Raw genomic sequence first — 20,944 nt, 5'->3', positions numbered from 1 at the left:
GGCATTTTCCATCTAGGGGACAGAGAAGATTGATAAATTCATGGTGTTACTGACTGTGGTAAGAACTATTGGTCACACAGCGATGGGGACACCGCAATGTATTATACATACTGGACTCATAGACAATATGAACACTTAAAAAATCAGAAATCAGCAATGTGGATATTATTCACAGTTGAACACTGGGAACTTACATTTCCTGTTATATCCATGTACATGTGCAACACATTTGGATAACATTTATTTGTTTCTTATCAAGAACAAATGTACTATTTTAATCACTGTGATTGTTACATAGTCTGTGTACATACTGTCTGCATACCTATGTGTATTGCAGCAATTATACATATTCAAGTCACATTATTAAGACCACCTCCTACATTATCCACAGGAGTTTGGAGCAGTAGAAATGACGGATTATGATTGAAAGACTTATGTTGGAATCTGTGTTTGGCAGATGCCAGCAAAATGCTTCCTGCCATAAACCATACTGCAAGCTGTAAAGTTTAGTAGAGGAGGAATAATGTACTGGTGCTGTTTATCATGCTTTCCCCTGGGCCCTTAGTACTGTACAAGTGAAGGAAAATGTCATTGCAACAGCAAGCAATAAGTGAGGTAAATGAAATAAATGACTGCCAAGTTTATTGTGGATGGTTTTGACTTGACTGCACATTGCTATGACCTAAACCCCATCAAACGCCTTTCAGTTGAATTGGAATGCTGGCTGTAAAGTGGAACTTATTACCCTAAATAACTTTCTGAGCTCACTAATGCCATGCCACCCAAAAGGAACACATACGCAAGTGCTTCCCAAACTGCACAGTTTAGATGTTGCACATGTGGGAAATACATTCACCAGTGCTCTACTCTGCATAGTGGCAAGTGAGGGTGACTTCCTAAACTTTCCCACCTCAGGACATTGTGGCCCACAGATGGGTCACCAGGTCATAGCCCAAAAAAGAAATTTTCAGTTTTTTAAATTAATAAATTATATTAAACACAGAAGATGAGCTTTTAAAATTTATATTTTTTAATTGCTAATTATTTTCAATGTAGATTTAGCATTTACTTGTTGTGTTGTGGACTATACATAAATTATAAACTTGGAGCAGCAGATTTGTCTCATTATAAATATTCTGGTAATACAGATGAAACTACATTAATTGTTGCTACATCTGCGCCGAACAAGCACTCTTGATGCATACTGAGCTCTGGCATTTGCTGCTCCCATTCATGTGAATGGGGTGCATGCATACCCTACCCCATATTGCAGCCTCACTATAACCCTCTCCCTAGTTTCTTACCCCTGTACTTATCTTTAGGATCTATTAGGATTTTGACCATTGGGATCAAGCTGTCAGTGTTCTGACTCCTGGGTTCCCATCTGGCAGGATCCTGGCCACATATCCTTTACATATGACACCATATTTCTGTGTATTCACATTTGTAAACATGAAAAGTGGTATTGTTAAATAGTAAAATGTTTGCCAATTATGGTTTCTTCAGCATTCCCTATAGTGTGAAGTATACCTACAGGTGAACAGATTTTGTTTAGAGGCTAGCTGACATACCTCCCTCTTTCCATGGTCTGAAAGTAGCTTATTGGCAACAAGACCCCTACCTGCTGACTGGATATTGCATAATATGGGGGAGGAGGTTGATGTAATGCCAGATTATGCAATAGATAGCAGCAGAGCACAATATTGGATTCTTTATCTGGAGTATACAACAATACACCACCAGATTAGTCAAGAAAGCTGAATATAGTTATTAACAGCCCAAAAATGCATTCTACCACTGATCTATTGGATTTACAGATGTGTCCTCATACATCTTACCTCAATATGCCACCCAATGGGAGATCCTGGGCATGAGTGAGATGACAGGTCCTGTTCAACTCCGTTAGTGTCAAGCATCTTTTTTGGCAGAAAATTAATTTTATTCACTATGTGAATACTATGTACAAGTAGCTTATGCTGATTTAAATGATATGCGGCATGACATTAGTCTGTGTGCATCTGTGACTGTATCTGCATATGAAATGGTACATTGCAGTGTTTACTAGGAAATTCTGTAGCCTACCATCTCTTATACAGATATATGTGACCTGTGGTATGTGATTCATGTGACCTGGGAACATATTATCTACACATTCTGGCCATTTATAGCATTGTATTTGATTTGTATATAGCTGTAATTCATCCATCTGTTGTGCTCACAGTAAAGTAAATCACAGTTTCATCATTATCACTTTTTACTTATGTATTGCAAACTTTTACTACACCAAAAGATGGCATATAGGGAGGGCATGAAAGGATTCTGAACAATTACAATTTTGAATGAAAGGTTGATGCATCAATAGATTTAGATTATATTTCAAAAGCTGGGTATAGATCAGCCAACGCAATGTCATCAGTGATTTCCCTTGAACTCCCAGACAAATGATATAGTGCATAGACAATATGCAATCTTACATACAATATATTGTGCATCTTTCAGTAGTTTTCTACTGAGCAATACATCAGGTAATTATGAAGGCATTGTGGGGGTCATTCCGAGTTGTTCGCTCGTTGCTGATTTTCGCAACGGAGCAATTAAGGCGAAAATTCGCATGCGCATGGTATGCAGTGCGCATGCGCTAAGTATTTTATCTCAAAACTTACTAGATTTACTCACGTCCGACCGAAGAATTTCCATCGCTGAAGTGATCGGAGTGTGATTGACAGGAAGTGGGTGTTTCTTGGCGGAAACTGGTCATTTTCTGGGATTGTGCGGAAAAACGCAGGAGTGCCAGGATAAAACGCGGGAGTGGGTGGAGAAACGGGGGAGTGGCTGGCCGAACGCAGAGCGTGTTTGTGATGTCAAACCAGGAACTAAATGGGCTGAGCAGATCGCAGTGTAGGAGTAAGTCTGGAGCTACTCAGAAACTGCTAAGAATTTTCTATTCGCAATTCTGCTAATCTTTCGTTCGCAATTCTGCTAAGCTAAGATACACTCCCAGAGGGCGGCGGCCTAGTGTGTGCAATGCTGCTAAAAGCAGCTAGCGAGTGAACAACTCGGAATGAACCCTGTGTACACACGGTCCCTCATTCCGAGTTGTTCATTCGCTAGCAGATTTTAGCAGCATTGCACACGCTAGGCCGCCACCCTCTGGGAGTGTATCTTAGCTTAGCAGAATTGCAAACAAAAGATTAGCAGAATTGTGAATAGAAAATTCTTAGCAGTTTCTGAGTAGCTCGAGACTTACTCCTACACTGCGATCAGCTCAGCCCGTTTCGTTCCTAGTTTGACGTCACAAACACGCCCTGCGTTTGGCCAGCCACTCCCTCATTTCTCCTGACACTCCCGCGTTTTATCCTGGCATGCCTGCGTTTTTCCGCACACTCCCAGAAAACGGTCAGTTCCCGCCCAGAAACACCCACTTCCTGTCAATCACACTCCGATCACTTCAACGATGGAAGTTCTTCGTTCAGACGACAGTAAATCTACTAAGTTTTGAGCTAAAATACTTAGCGCATGCGCACTGCGTACCATGCGCATGCTCATTTTCGCCTTAATCGCTCCGTTGCGAAAATCAGCAATGAGCGAACAACTCGGAATGACCCCCACTGTACGATGTGCTGATGTCATCAGATTGAGCTGCATGCACAACCAACCTGAAGACGTTATGAACGACTCATGGAAGTGTGTGATAGGGTGTACACACATGACAACGTGAACAATTTCTGAACCTTCGGAATCGGGCACATCATTAAAAAAATGATCTGATGTATACCCATCTTTAGTCTTCTGCAATAGTTTCCCCTAAACATGCAAAATGACTATTTTATTTGAATGAGAATACTTTATCATTTTGTGATCAATACTTCAATTACTGTATAAAGGGGGTCATTCCGAGTTGTTCGCTCGTTGCCGATTTTTGCTATACTGCGATTAGTCGCTAACTGCGCATGCGCAAGGTACGCAGAGCGCATGCGCTTAGTTATTTTACTAAAAACTTAGATGTTTTGCTGTAGCGTCTGCGGCGCTTTTCAGTCGCACTGGTGTTCGGTAAATGATTGACAGGAAAGGGGCGTTTCTGGGTGGTAACTCAGCGTTTTCCCGGCGTTGGCTAAAAAACGCAGGTGTGTCAGGGAATACCGCGGGAGTGTCTGGAGAAACGGGGGAGTGGCTGGCCGAACGCATGACGTGTTTGTGACATCAAACCAGGAACGAAACGGCCTGAGCTGATCGCAGTGTAGGAGTAAGTCTCGAGCTACTCAGAAACTGCTAAGAATTTTCTATTCGCAATTCTGCTAATCTTTCGTTCGCAATTCTGCTATGCTAAGATTCACTCCCAGAGGGCGGCGGCCTAGCGTGTGCAATGCTGCTAAAATCTGCTAGAGAGCGAACAACTCTGAATGACCCCCAAAGTTCTATAATATATCACAGGAGCATGGAACCAAACAGAAATGGTAGCTAGATAGATAGATAGATAGATAGATAGATAGATAGATAGATAGATAGATAGATACATGTGCCACGCTATTTATTCTCCCTCAAGGGACACCCCAAGATGGAGAATAGTTGTCGGTATGCCGGCTGATGGGATCCTGGCGTCGGTATGCTGAGCGCCGGGATCCCGACAGCCGGCATATTGAATGCCTACCATATATATGTGTGTGTATGTATATATATATATATATATATATATAAAATAAGAATTACCTTCTGAAAGAGAACACGATTTGGGATAAATATGTATTTACATTCATGTCAGAGCTGGAGTAGTGTTTAATGTGATGGACCACATTTGTGTTGGAATATATGTTTGTGAACCAGAGCCTAATAAAATACATTATATAGTATTTGTTATGTAGGTTGTAATAGAAATTGTGACTTTAGAAGGCCAGTTGGACAGCATTGTCCTTTATAGGCAATGTAAAAACTAATAGAGTGAGCTATTCTACATATACAGTACTGTACTTTATTAGGATGCAATTACAAGGGCTATAACATGCTACATAAACCAAGCCTCTTACTGATATCATTGTGTTCAATGCAACAGTACAGATATTTTGATTTCTGTAATTACTCTAATTGCTGAGGTAATGCTCAACAATAGTGTAACCTATTAAAAAACATGGTTTATATTACAGTAGATCATAAAAACTGAAGATGAATGGCATCATTTTATATTTTCTATAGTAGATTATGCTTTATATGTAACATGGATAGTCAAAGAATATACAATTGTAATTTACCGAGCAAAGCTACAGCATTAGATGCATCATGGGACCCTACTGTACAGTTGAACTGCATACTTGGAATGTTTTATTGCATTATATTACCTCTATACCTGAATGTTCCTTCTGTGACATGAGGCAGTATGGAAACTTACTTGGCTAAATAAGGTGAAGATTTCAATAATAGGAAAGTACCCATTTTAGTGGCAACTCCAGCCACAGCAGGGGCAAAATTTACTAAGAATATATTTGTTAATAATAGAAATCACCATTAATCGCCCTTTAATAATGCCTCAATTTGCACCACAAGTCTCGGTCATGATCTGATTTGTCTGTGAATCTGGATTCTGGACTGGGACTACACTGGAGTCTGCATGAGATATGTAAATCCTGGATGGCCTAATGTGGGATCTGTGCATTAGCAGGAACTACTGGGAACTGGAACAACAGAGTATACAGTATGACTGAGTGTTAGGTGCAGACTGGTTGCTGGTAGACAGGTGACACTGGAGATACAACCAGAGTAATGATAGGGAGCTTGGCAGTAGGCTGTGACCAGGCTTGAACCAGGTCATTACTGCAGATGATCAGGAACTGTAGAAGCTCTTCAAGTTGATGGAAGAACTGAATCTTATATGCAGAGACTTAGGGGTGATTCAGATCTGATCGCTGCTGTGCTTGTTCGCACCACGGGTGATCAGGTACTAACTGTGCATGCGTATGCACCACAATGCACATGTGCGTTGGACAACAACAAAAGGCATTGCTGGTCAGCGATGGGATGGTGCAAAAAATCCAATTGCATGGGCATTCGCAAGGTGATTGACAGGAGGAGGCCATTTGTGGGTGGTAACTGACCATTTATTGGTATTGTACGGAAAAACTCAGGCATGCCCAAGCGTTTGCAGGGAGGGTGTGTGACATCAGCTCCGGCCCTTATCAGCCTGTTCTCATCGCACTGTAGGAGTAAGTCCTGGGCTGCTCAGAGACTGCACAGTGGATTTTTGCAGCTCGGCGTACACATGGGATCGCACACTTGCACTGTGAATTTACACTCCCCCTGGAGGTGGCGACTTTCTGAACACAGCACAGCAAAGTTTGCAGCCCAGTGATCAGGTACGAATTACCCCTTAGAACAATAGACTGATCAGGCTTGAGCCAGATTAGCACTGTAGGTCTGGAACTGGAGTTGCTGTGTAGAATAGTTAGATATAAACATAGAAACATAACATTTGATGACAGATAAGAACCACTTGGCCCATCTAGTCTGCCCCTTTTTTTTTACCATATTTTTATCTCAAACCTTATTTGATCCTTATTTGTTTGTAAGGATATCCTTATGTCTTTAGAAGGTTGACATGGATAGGAACTAGGAACCAGACCTGGTAGGCACAACTGAACTGGAACAGGCTGTGTATCCAAAGGGAAAGTTAACACAAGAGTCAGGATTGAATAAGAACTGGTAGTGCAGTTATAGGCAAAAGTAAACCTTGCTGGAAACACTGCTGTTCTAACAAACAGGTCAGGAGCTCAGGATAGCTTGACCCAGTGAGAACTATGTTGAACATTGCACTGGCAATTTGGTTGTATCTGTGTTGTGGCTATATACCCCTGCCCATGCTGGCATTGGTTGCTGGTGTAAGCTGACCTCTGATTGGCAGATTTTTCAGATTCTTAGTCAGGCAATCTGGACTGTCACAGCAGTGCCCAGGACACAGTGCTAGCATGAATTGTGGCCTAGCAATGCCAGTGACCCATTGGCAAAGACAGGAATGCAACTTGGGTGCCCCAAGGAACACACAGATGTCAGATGCAATGGGGAGCCTCTTATGGAACCTGAATCTGGAGAGGGATGAGCTGTAAGTAACCCAGCAACAGTGGAGAACAGACTGTTTTGTGACAGTCGCACCTCAAATCCCACCACAAGTTTTACCTTAATTCACACCATAAATTACCATGAAGTGATAAATTACCTCAACAAATTCTGATTGGTCAGAAAACTCACATGCTACAGTGACATTACCATGTCAATAGAAATATACCCGCAATCTGCAGAGAATACGTGCATTGGAGGCATTTATGGTGGAGTGTGAATGAGGTGGTTGCACAGTTGTTGGAGAGGAAAGTTTTAGAAATATTTTGTAATTGTTGCATGAGATTGTAGATTGTCTTTTTTTTGTGTTACAGATGTAGTCACTCTCATCATTTCCGCTATGTGTATGATTGGGCATAGACATTGCGGAAAGGCACTGCGAACACCATGCTGCAACTGGTATGCAGCCGGCATTCACACATAGGAATGGATGGGCACGTGCATGCGTACACACATGCACATTCATTTGCAGGCACATTAGCCACGCCATCCGTGCTGCAATGCATATGATGAGCATCTTGGTTTTTAAAGTATAATTTTAAGTTTGTCTTGTCATCATTTTTGAGTGTCTGTGGAGTGGGAGTGTGTTGACTGTGTGAGAAAGGTGGTGGTGAGGGGGTTTATTATTTTCTTTGATTTATGATTGCTAAGTTTTTTTAATGTGATGGAAGAGGAGAGTGGGAGCAGGAGAACTGAGGAGATGGGTTTTAATGTGTAGTAGGTGTCTATTAGAGATGAGCGGGTTCGGTTTCTTTGAATCCGAACCCGCACGAACTTCACTTTTTTTTTCACGGGTCCGAGCGACTCGGATCTTCCCGCCTTGCTCGGTTAACCCGAGCGCGCCCGAACGTCATCATGACGCTGTCGGATTCTCGCGAGACTCGGATTCTATATAAGGAGCCGCGCGTCGCCGCCATTTTCACACGTGCATTGAGATTGATAGGGAGAGGACGTGGCTGGCGTCCTCTCCATTAGAATAGATTAGAAGAGAGAGAGATTGTGCAGACAGAGTTTACCACAGTGACCAGTGCAGTTGTTGTTAAGTTAACTTTTATTTAATATATCCGTTCTCTGCTATATCCGTTCTCTGCCTGAAAAAAACGATACACAGCAGTCACACAGTGTGACTCAGTCTGTGTGCACTCAGCTCAGCCCAGTGTGCTGCACATCAATGTATAAAAGCTTATAATAATTGTGGGGGAGACTGGGGAGCACTGCAGGTTGTTATAGCAGGAGCCAGGAGTACATAATATTATATTAATTTAAAATTAAACAGTGCACACTTTTGCTGCAGGAGTGCCACTGCCAGTGTGACTAGTGGTGACCAGTGCCTGACCACCAGTATAGTAGTATATTGTTGTATACTATCTCTTTATCAACCAGTCTATATTAGCAGCAGACACAGTACAGTGCGGTAGTTCACGGCTGTGGCTACCTCTGTGTCGGCAGTCGGCACTCGGCAGGCAGTCCGTCCATCCATAATTGTATAACTATATACCACCTAACCGTGGTATTTTTTTTTCTTTCTTTATACCGTCGTCATAGTCATACTAGTTGTTACGAGTATACTACTATCTCTTTATCAACCAGTGTACAGTGCGGTAGTTCACGGCTGTGGCTACCTCTGTGTCGGCAGTCGGCAGGCAGTCCGTCCATCCATAATTGTATTATTATAATATATACCACCTAACCGTGGTTTTTTTTTCATTCTTTATACCGTCATAGTGTCATACTAGTTGTTACGAGTATACTACTATCTCTTTATCAACCAGTGTACAGTGCGGTAGTTCACGGCTGTGGCTACCTCTGTGTCGGCAGTCGGCAGGCAGTCCGTCCATCCATAATTGTATTATAATATATACCACCTAACCGTGGTTTTTTTTTCATTCTTTATACCGTCATAGTGTCATACTAGTTGTTACGAGTATACTACTATCTCTTTATCAACCAGTGTACAGTGCGGTAGTTCACGGCTGTGGCTACCTCTGTGTCGGAACTCGGCAGGCAGTCCGTCCATCCATAATTGTATTATAATATATACCACCTAACCGTGTTTTTTTTTTCATTCTTTATACCGTCATAGTCAGTCATACTAGTTGTTACGAGTATACTACTATCTCTTTATCAACCAGTGTACAGTGCGGTAGTTCACGGCTGTGGCTACCTCTGTGTCGGAACTCGGCAGGCAGTCCGTCCATCCATAATTGTATTACAATATATACCACCTAACCGTGGTTTTTTTTTCATTCTTTATACCGTCATAGTCAGTCATACTAGTTGTTACGAGTATACTACTATCTCTTTATCAACCAGTGTACAGTGCGGTAGTTCACGGCTGTGGCTACCTCTGTGTCGGAACTCGGCAGGCAGTCCGTCCATCCATAATTGTATTATTATAATATATACCACCTAACCGTGGTTTTTTTTTCATTCTTTATACCGTCATAGTGTCATACTAGTTGTTACGAGTATACTACTATCTCTTTATCAACCAGTGTACAGTGCGGTAGTTCACGGCTGTGGCTACCTCTGTGTCGGCAGTCGGCAGGCAGTCCGTCCATCCATAATTGTATTATAATATATACCACCTAACCGTGGTTTTTTTTTCATTCTTTATACCGTCATAGTCAGTCATACTAGTTGTTACGAGTATACTACTATCTCTTTATCAACCAGTGTACAGTGCGGTAGTTCACGGCTGTGGCTACCTCTGTGTCGGAACTCGGCAGGCAGTCCGTCCATCCATAATTGTATTACAATATATACCACCTAACCGTGGTTTTTTTTTCATTCTTTATACCGTCATAGTCAGTCATACTAGTTGTTACGAGTATACTACTATCTCTTTATCAACCAGTGTACAGTGCGGTAGTTCACGGCTGTGGCTACCTCTGTGTCGGCACTCGGCAGGCAGTCAGTCCATCCATAATTGTATTACAATATATACCACCTAACCGTGGTTTTTTTATACCACCTAACCGTGGCAGTCCGTCCATAATTGTATACTAGTATCCAATCCATCTCCATTGTTTACCTGAGGTGCCTTTTAGTTCTGCCTATAAAATATGGAGAACAAAAAAGTTGAGGTTCCAAAATTAGGGAAAGATCAAGATCCACTTCCACCTCGTGCTGAAGCTGCTGCCACTAGTCATGGCCGAGACGATGAAATGCCAGCAACGTCGTCTGCCAAGGCCGATGCCCAATGTCATAGTACAGAGCATGTCAAATCCAAAACACCAAATATCAGAAAAAAAAGGACTCCAAAACCTAAAATAAAATTGTCGGAGGAGAAGCGTAAACTTGCCAATATGCCATTTACCACACGGAGTGGCAAGGAACGGCTGAGGCCCTGGCCTATGTTCATGGCTAGTGGTTCAGCTTCACATGAGGATGGAAGCACTCAGCCTCTCGCTAGAAAACTGAAAAGACTCAAGCTGGCAAAAGCACCGCAAAGAACTGTGCGTTCTTTGAAATCCCAAATCCACAAGGAGAGTCCAATTGTGTCGTTTGCGATGCCTGACCTTCCCAACACTGGACGTGAAGAGCATGCGCCTTCCACAATTTGCATGCCCCCTGCAAGTGCTGGAAGGAGCACCCGCAGTCCAGTTCCTGATAGTCAGATTGAAGATGTCAGTGTTGAAGTACACCAGGATGAGGAGGATATGGGTGTTGCTGGCGCTGGGGAGGAAATTGACCAGAAGGATTCTGATGGTGAGGTGGTTTGTTTAAGTCAGGCACCCGGGGAGACACCTGTTGTCCGTGGGAGGAATATGGCCGTTGACATGCCAGGTGAAAATACCAAAAAAATCAGCTCTTCGGTGTGGAGGTATTTCACCAGAAATGCGGACAACAGGTGTCAAGCCGTGTGTTCCCTTTGTCAAGCTGTAATAAGTAGGGGTAAGGACGTTAACCACCTCGGAACATCCTCCCTTATACGTCACCTGCAGCGCATTCATAATAAGTCAGTGACAAGTTCAAAAACTTTGGGTGACAGCGGAAGCAGTCCACTGACCAGTAAATCCCTTCCTCTTGTAACCAAGCTCACGCAAACCACCCCACCAACTCCCTCAGTGTCAATTTCCTCCTTCCCCAGGAATGCCAATAGTCCTGCAGGCCATGTCACTGGCAAGTCTGACGAGTCCTCTCCTGCCTGGGATTCCTCCGATGCATCCTTGCGTGTAACGCCTACTGCTGCTGGCGCTGCTGTTGTTGCCGCTGGGAGTCGATGGTCATCCCAGAGGGGAAGTCGTAAGCCCACTTGTACTACTTCCAGTAAGCAATTGACTGTTCAACAGTCCTTTGCGAGGAAGATGAAATATCACAGCAGTCATCCTACTGCAAAGCGGATAACTGAGGCCTTGGCATCCTGGGTGGTGAGAAACGTGGTTCCGGTATCCATCATTACTGCAGAGCCAACTAGAGACTTGTTGGAGGTACTGTGTCCCCGGTACCAAATACCATCTAGGTTCCATTTCTCTAGGCAGGCGATACCGAAAATGTACACAGACCTCAGAAAAAGAGTCACCAGTGTCCTAAAAAATGCAGCTGTACCCAATGTCCACTTAACCACGGACATGTGGACAAGTGGAGCAGGGCAGGGTCAGGACTATATGACTGTGACAGCCCACTGGGTAGATGTATGGACTCCCGCCGCAAGAACAGCAGCGGCGGCACCAGTAGCAGCATCTCGCAAACGCCAACTCTTTCCTAGGCAGGCTACGCTTTGTATCACCGCTTTCCAGAATACGCACACAGCTGAAAACCTCTTACGGCAACTGAGGAAGATCATCGCGGAATGGCTTACCCCAATTGGACTCTCCTGTGGATTTGTGGCATCGGACAACGCCAGCAATATTGTGTGTGCATTAAATCTGGGCCAATTCCAGCACGTCCCATGTTTTGCACATACCTTGAATTTGGTGGTGCAGAATTTTTTAAAAAACGACAGGGGCGTGCAAGAGATGCTGTCGGTGGCCAGAAGAATTGCGGGACACTTTCGGCGTACAGGCACCACGTACAGAAAACTGGAGCACCACCAAAAACTACTGAACCTGCCCTGCCATCATCTGAAGCAAGAAGTGGTAACGAGGTGGAATTCAACCCTCTATATGCTTCAGAGGTTGGAGGAGCAGCAAAAGGCCATTCAAGCCTATACAATTGAGCACGATATAGTAGGTGGAATGCACCTGTCTCAAGTGCAGTGGAGAATGATTTCAACGTTGTGCAAGGTTCTGATGCCCTTTGAACTTGCCACACGTGAAGTCAGTTCAGACACTGCCAGCCTGAGTCAGGTCATTCCCCTCATCAGGCTTTTGCAGAAGAAGCTGGAGGCATTGAAGGAGGAGCTAACACGGAGCGATTCCGCTAGGCATGTGGGACTTGTGGATGCAGCCCTTAATTCGCTTAACAAGGATTCACGGGTGGTCAATCTGTTGAAATCAGAGCACTACATTTTGGCCACCGTGCTCGATCCTAGATTTAAAGCCTACCTTGGATCTCTCTTTCCGGCAGACACAGGTCTGCTGGGGTTGAAAGACCTGCTGGTGACAAAATTGTCAAGTCAAGCGGAACGCGACCTGTCAACATCTCCTCCTTCACATTCTCCCGCAACTGGGGGTGCGAGGAAAAGGCTCAGAATTCCGAGCCCACCCGCTGGCGGTGATGCAGGGCAGTCTGGAGCGACTGCTGATGCTGACATCTGGTCCGGACTGAAGGACCTGACAACGATTACGGACATGTCGTCTACTGTCACTGCATATGATTCTCTCAACATTGATAGAATGGTGGAGGATTATATGAGTGACCGCATCCAAGTAGGCACGTCACACAGTCCGTACTTATACTGGCAGGAAAAAGAGGCAATTTGGAGGCCCTTGCACAAACTGGCTTTATTCTACCTAAGTTGCCCTCCCACAAGTGTGTACTCCGAAAGAGTGTTTAGTGCCGCCGCTCACCTTGTCAGCAATCGGCGTACGAGGTTACATCCAGAAAATGTGGAGAAGATGATGTTCATTAAAATGAATTATAATCAATTCCTCCGCGGAGACATTGACCAGCAGCAATTGCCTCCACAAAGTACACAGGGAGCTGAGATGGTGGATTCCAGTGGGGACGAATTGATAATCTGTGAGGAGGGGGATGTACACGGTGATATATCGGAGGGTGAAGATGAGGTGGACATCTTGCCTCTGTAGAGCCAGTTTGTGCAAGGAGAGATTAATTGCTTCTTTTTTGGGGGGGGTCCAAACCAACCCGTCATATCAGTCACAGTCGTGTGGCAGACCCTGTCACTGAAATGATGGGTTGGTTAAAGTGTGCATGTCCTGTTTTGTTTATACAACATAAGGGTGGGTGGGAGGGCCCAAGGATAATTCCATCTTGCACCTCTTTTTTCTTTTCTTTTTCTTTGCATCATGTGCTGATTGGGGAGGGTTTTTTGGAAGGGACATCCTGCGTGACACTGCAGTGCCACTCCTAGATGGGCCCGGTGTTTGTGTCGGCCACTAGGGTCGCTAATCTTACTCACACAGCTACCTCATTGCGCCTCTTTTTTTCTTTGCGTCATGTGCTGTTTGGGGAGGGTTTTTTGGAAGGGACATCCTGCGTGACACTGCAGTGCCACTCCTAGATGTGCCCGGTGTTTGTGTCGGCCACTAGGGTCGCTAATCTTACTCACACAGTCAGCTACCTCATTGCGCCTCTTTTTTTCTTTGCGTCATGTGCTGTTTGGGGAGGGTTTTTTGGAAGGGCCATCCTGCGTGACACTGCAGTGCCACTCCTAGATGGGCCCGGTGTTTGTGTCGGCCACTAGGGTCGCTAATCTTACTCACACAGCTACCTCATTGCGCCTCTTTTTTTCTTTGCGTCATGTGCTGTTTGGGGAGGGTTTTTTGGAAGGGACATCCTGCGTGACACTGCAGTGCCACTCCTAGATGGGCCCGGTGTTTGTGTCGGCCACTAGGGTCGCTTATCTTACTCACACAGCGACCTCGGTGCAAATTTTAGGACTAAAAATAATATTGTGAGGTGTGAGGTATTCAGAATAGACTGAAAATGAGTGTAAATTATGGTTTTTGAGGTTAATAATACTTTGGGATCAAAATGACCCCCAAATTCTATGATTTAAGCTGTTTTTTAGTGTTTTTGGAAAAAAACACCCGAATCCAAAACACACCCGAATCCGACAAAAATAATTCGGTGAGGTTTTGCCAAAACGCGTTCGAACCCAAAACACGGCCGCGGAACCGAACCCAAAACCAAAACACAAAACCCGAAAAATTTCAGGCGCTCATCTCTAGTGTCTATGCAGCAGCTGTGGCTGACACAGCGGAAGGAGGAGGATGATGATGAGGTGTCTGTGGGCAAGACTAAGAATGGGCGCAATGTGCACTTTATATTTGAGGAGAATGTGGCCTTGGTCAAGGTAGTCATGCACCATTATCACTACCTCTTTGGTCGCTACTCCTCCAGGACCAATCGTTTGGACAATATGGAAGGAAAAGCTGTCTTTATCCTATTCAATTGGCATGGCAATACAGCGTGCATTCACCTACTACTATACAGTCTAATAAAGGGCCACTGATTCTATATCCTAAGCGGCACATGTGAACTGACAGTGGAGATTACATAGGAGACAGTTACATGGTACAGTACGGTATGAAATACCATAGGAGAGGTGGTCAGGAGTCCTAAATAGCTGCCCTCCGGATAAGGCTACCATACATGTTGACAGTACTAGTCTAACAATCTGCAGCTATACTATCGCTGGACTATCTATATGTCTTCCTAAACTGCTTACAACCAACTGTTATCTCAACACTGGACAAAGGGGGTCATTCCAACCCGATCGCATGCTGCAGTTTTTCGCAGCGGTGTGATCGGGTCTGAACTGCACATGCAACGCGACCGCAATGCACAGGCGCATCGCTGCATGGCGCCGGGCAATGCTGGGCAGCGTGGGACCTTATGAAGGAAGTGATTGCAGTGGTGATCGCAAAGGTGATTGACAGCAAGAAGGCATTTCTGGGTGTCAACTGACCATTTTCTGGGAGTGTCGTGGAAAACGCAGGCGTGTCCAGGAATTTGCAGGGCGCGTGTCTGGGGTCAATTCTGGGACCTGACATGCTGAAGTGATCACATTGGCTGAGTAAATTCAGAGCTACTCAGAAACTGTACAAAACCTTTTTGCACAGCTTCCCTGCACAAGCGGTCGCATACTTGCTATGCTAAAATACACTCCCCCATAGGCGGCGACTATCTGATCACACGGCTGCAAAAAACTGCTACCGTGCGATCAACTCAGAATGACCCCTTAACAGAGAGCTTTAACAACTAAATCTGTATACCACATGATTATGGGGCAAATTCAGTATGAATTGCAAGTACCGATTCGTATGGAATTTTTGCTGAGAGGCCGCCGACGCATGCACAGCAGGCCCTACTGTGCATGCGCCTGCAATTTCTGTGTGGGGCCACAGAAATTACGATCACCTCTGCCTGTCAATCAGGCAGAGGCGGTCGTGGGGTGGGAGGGGGGCAGCAAAGCTCAGTTTTCTGGGTGGAAATGGAGCGTTGCGAGGGCATGCCATCCCAAACGGTGGGCTGGTATGCGCAAACGGGGGGGGGGGGGTGTCATGGGTGCGGCTGCTGTGACATCAAAAATGGTGCTGGGACTTCTGCGGCCTCAGCTAAGCTGCGCCGGCAGGAGTCATCCATAATTTCTGCTAACAAGCAGAAATTGCGTGCTGTTCACAATTTCTGCTTGAAGCAGGGGGGAGGAGCCGGTCAGCATGCTCGGCGGCCTTGCCCACGCTGGGTGGCCCCAGCATGAGTGCTAATGGTTAGCAAATTCTACTGATTAGCAGAATTTGCTAACCTTACTGAATTTGCCCCTTTATCCTAATTTGCTGTAGGAAAAATTGGGACCGATAGAGTTCACAGAAATTGGTTGTTGTTAATATCAAGTTGCCACCCTTTTCTTTTTTCTGTTGCTATGAAACATTGTTGGCTGATAGCAATAATATATATGATACATATCTTACTGGCCAGTGATTATTTCACATGTGTGTACTGTTTTTAAATTGTTTTAAATACACATTTCTTGTGATCTTCTTTTTTGTTTTATACTGGCTGGGCACATCCATTGAAAAGCAGCAGATATATAGCTAATATTAGGCACCGGGTTATTTCTTTGCTATTTTTTTCCTCCAGGACCAGTAGTTAGAAGAAGTCTTCTCTGTTACCCCAGATAATGAAGGAGGTCAACTTCTCCGGCTCACTGAAGCTCACTGTGAAAGTGGCCAAAAAGCCCTTCAACAACATAAATTGTTGTGTGAATCATAAGATGGGCACAGAGTCTAGGCTGAATAGACAGAGTGGTGCTGGCTCCCCCTTCCAGCAGGAGTGGCTGGAGTATGAAGAACCACTGGGGCCATAATTCCCCAAGAAATGGTTCAGGCACTCCATGTGCAGGACATAGATGCCAGACACAAACAGGTTGAGTAATATGCGAATGCTAACCTTTCTCATTTTAGTTTAATGTGCTCTGTGTTTTTGCAAATTTAGCTTGGAATTTATCCATATTTTACACAAATTAGGCATAGTGCTTCACTTAAAGCAACATGTTTTGTGTTGGCCTGGAAATGGCATATAGTCTCATTTTAAAATAAATATATGTGTCCACACAGTCATTTTTGTTTTAGTCACCCACAATAAATTTGGTTGGGTTTGAAAAGAAAATATTACCCTTATTAGTGTTAAAGAAAAAGGCAGGTTTATTTTTTCAGCAAATGCATTAAAACTCAGTTGCCAGCAGCAAAGGTTTTACATTAGTCCTATACAAAGTAACGTTGCTTGTCTGCCTTGGTAATTTTTAGGCCAATGTACAGTACATTGGCTGCTTTCATTGTTTTTGCCAAATGTGTTTGCAGGTTTGTTTTTTGTTTTTATGGAAAATGTATAAAAAAATTGTAGGGAAGAGTTATTTAAAAAAAAAATAACTTAAATTCTCACTCCAAATATATCATCACAGGGAAAAGAGATAAAGGGAAGAGCTAAGTGTCCCTGCCACACCAAAGGCAGGTTAAGCTTCAGCCAGGTAGGTACATTTGCAGGATTGTGCTTTGCTTACTCACAAAAAAAAAAAAAAATATTATCTTCTATAATAATCTGGCTACATTTCTTTAAAGGACCATCTGGCAGACGCCCACTACCACCACCGATGCATTCTTCAGTGAGGAGTGGGAGCAGTAAGTGGAATAGCCACACACGCCTTCATGTGTGCAGCCACTTGATGAGTATCTGCAAATACTAATGAAAGAGGATAGAATGTTCTCTTTCAGAGAAGTGTGTTTTTATTCACTTTTGATTTTACAGAGCAAATGTACAGTTATTAAAACATTTTTAAAGTTACACAGTGGAATAGTTCATTTTAGGGTAAATTCTTCAAATAATGTTTTACTAACAGTCTTCATGAAAAATGACTTTACGAACCTACATGTTTGTGGTATTCAGCTCCTCAAGTGTCTGTATTTTGTATGATGAATCAGTCATCACACTTCATCCTGTTTCCTCTTGTGGTTCAAACAAAACCGCTACATATTACCGTTCCAAACTTTATTTTTTTATGTTTTATGTGTGCCTTTGCTGTTTTTCAAACTTTGGTTTTTGGAACCAGACACCACAATTAGTCATTTTGCTACAGTATGCATCCCCTTGTATTTCTACCATTTACTAATACTGACCTAATGTTTTTCTATAGCCTCACAGATTAATGATTTTTGATCCCCAAGAATTGACCATCTGGAAACAGAAGAGGATGGGGCATTCACTTTAAATATGTTCCCCATCACACCACCACAGCCCCAAACTCTGAGGCCCACCCAGCCCAGACTTTCTGGAACCAAAAGTCCAAACAGGTGCTGATGCTGCATCTGACTTTCTGTCCTCCATGGATTCATTCCATTACAGAGTTTTAGTGTAATGAACAGAATCTTAGAGGCAAACCACCATCGTTTAGAGACACAAAACAAACTCAAATATGGCCTTACAACAAAATGTCATACATCTAATTGAATGCCAAAACTATCTGAAGGAGATAAATGAAAATGTGAAGAAATTAGCATAACAAAATAAAGGTCTTCTTCCTGAGGCATCAAGTTCTGCTAGTAGTAGTACCAATTTCTCACCTACACCAATGCCACCAAGACGTGGTGCCCATACTAGAAGTGGTGGTACTGGTACTTGTTGTTCCTCACCCTTCCCTAGCCATCCTCCTATTAGGAGACGTTGATAGAAATTGGTGTCAATTTCATATCCTATTACATTATTTTAGTTTGCAAATAAACTTATTTAGCATTCATTTATATGCTTTCAACAAACTGGTTGATAATTTCTTATTTTGTTAGTCTTTAAAAAATGATTTATGCAAAATTATTATGATGACCAAAACAGTGTTAAAACTATGCTGAATACAAAAGCATTGTTCATTATATTATGTCAATTTTGTAGCATTTAAGGCTATATTGGGCTTATAACTGCACATTTAACACTTATTTTTGATATTTGTATTTGACATGTATATTTTCATGCTGAAAAAAGCATTATTGATTGATTTTGTCAGCTGGACACAATGTGTAATTGATATTTGTATGGTTAGAAACAACCAAAATTATTTGTATTTCTGTATGAGTCCTAATTCAGGCTTAATTTCAAAACATCAACACCTCTTTAATGAGAATTGACTAACATATGGTGGTGCTGAACAATATAAAACCTGTTGAAAAACAGTTTTTTGTTTTCTTGCAATTTTTTGTATGAATCCTGTCCTTAAGCAATTAGTTATTTAAAAACATTGCACACATTAAAAGAAGTGAAAACTGATATTGTGTACTTTGTATGGCTTACAAATGTGTTAATACACTGACTTGGGACTGCATGTTTGGCATTGGATACAGAGTACTTTTTTATTTTAGATAAACATTTTTAATCATTTTTAAGACAGCAGTGTTGTGTAATATACGTACTGTGAAGTAGTTGGCTATCATTAATGACCTAACTGCCACCCACTTTCTGTGCTCACAGAGTCAGCAGATGAAACCAGAAGTCTTGCCTTCTGTGTGTGCATTGCATAATCTGGTGAAGTTGGTTGATTTAAGCACAACACAGCAGTGCACAATGTGACAAATGTTATCAATACTATACAGCATAGGGCCTAATTCAGACCTGATCATAGCAGCAACTTTGTTAGCAGATGGGCAAAACCATGTGCACTGCAGGGGGGGCAGATATAACGTGGAGAGAGAGTTAGATTTGGGTGAGTTATTTTTTTTCTGTGCAGAATAAATACTGGCTGCTTTATTTTTACTAGAGATGTGCACCGGAAATTTTTCGGGTTTTGTGTTTTGGTTTTGGATTCAGTTCCGCGGCCGTGTTTTGGATTGGGACGCGTTTTGCTAAAACCTCCCTTAATTTTTTTTGGCGGATTCGGATGTGTTTTGGATTCGGGTGTTTTTTTACAAAAAACCCTCAAAAACAGCTTCAATCATAGAATTTGGGGGTTATTTTGATCCCATAGTATTATTAACCATAATTTACACTCATTTTCAGTCTATTCTAAACACCTCACACCTCACAATATTATTTTTAGTCCTAAAATTTGCACCGAGGTCTCTGGATGGCTAAGCTAAGCGACACAAGTGGCCGACACAAACACCTGGCCCATCTAGGAGTGGCACTGTAGTGTCAGGCAGGATGGCACTTCAAAAAAATAGTCCCCAAACAGCACATGATACAAAGAAAAAAAGAGGTGCACCAAAGTCGCTGTGTGACTAAGCTAAGCGACACAAGTGGCCGACACAAACACCTGGCCCATCTAGGAGTGGCACTGCAGTGTCAGACAGGATGGCACTTCAAAAAAATAGTCCCCAAACAGCACATGATGCAAAGAAAAAAAGAAGCGCACCAAGGTCGCTGTGTGACTAAGCTAAGCGACACAAATGACCGACACAAACACCTGGCCCATCTAGGAGTGGCACTGCAGTGTCAGACAGGATGGCACTTCAAAAAAATTGTCCCCAAACAGCACATGATGCAAAGAAAAAAGAGGCGCACCAAGGTCGCTGTGTGACTAAGCTAAGCGACACAAGTGGCCGACACAAACACCTGGCCCATCTAGGAGTGGCACTGCAGTGTCAGACAGGATGGCACTTCAAAAAAATTGTCCCCAAACAGCACATGATGCAAAGAAAAAAAGAGGCGCACCAAGGTCGCTCTGTGACTAAGCTAAGCGACACAAGTGGCCGACACAAACACCTGGCCCATCTAGGAGTGGCACTGCAGTGTCAGACAGGATGGCACTTAAATAAAAAGTCCCCAAACAGCACATGATGCAAAGAAAAATGAAAGAAAAAAGAGGTGCAAGATGGAATTGTCCTTGGGACCTCCCACCCATCCTTATGTTGTATAAACAGGACATGCACACTTTAACGAACCCATCATTTCAGCGACAGGGTCTGCCACACGACTGTGACTGAAATGACTGGTTGGTTTGGGCCCCCACCAAAAAAGAAGCAATCAATCTCTCCTTGCACAAACTGGCTCTACAGAGGCAAGATGTCCACCTCATCATCATCCTCCGATTCCTCACCCCTTTCACTGTGTACATCCCCCTCCTCACAGATTATTAATTCGTCCCCACTGGAATCCACCATCTCAGATACCTGTGTACTTTCTGGAGGCAATTGCTGGTGAATGTCTCCACGGAGGAATTGATTATAATTCATTTTGATGAACATCATCTTCTCCACATTTTCTGGAAGTAACCTCGTACGCCGATTGCTGACAAGGT

This window comes from Pseudophryne corroboree, chromosome 2 (assembly GCF_028390025.1).
Source record: "Pseudophryne corroboree isolate aPseCor3 chromosome 2, aPseCor3.hap2, whole genome shotgun sequence".
Lineage (NCBI taxonomy): Eukaryota > Metazoa > Chordata > Amphibia > Anura > Myobatrachidae > Pseudophryne > Pseudophryne corroboree.
Note: the sequence above shows the minus strand (reverse complement) of the source record.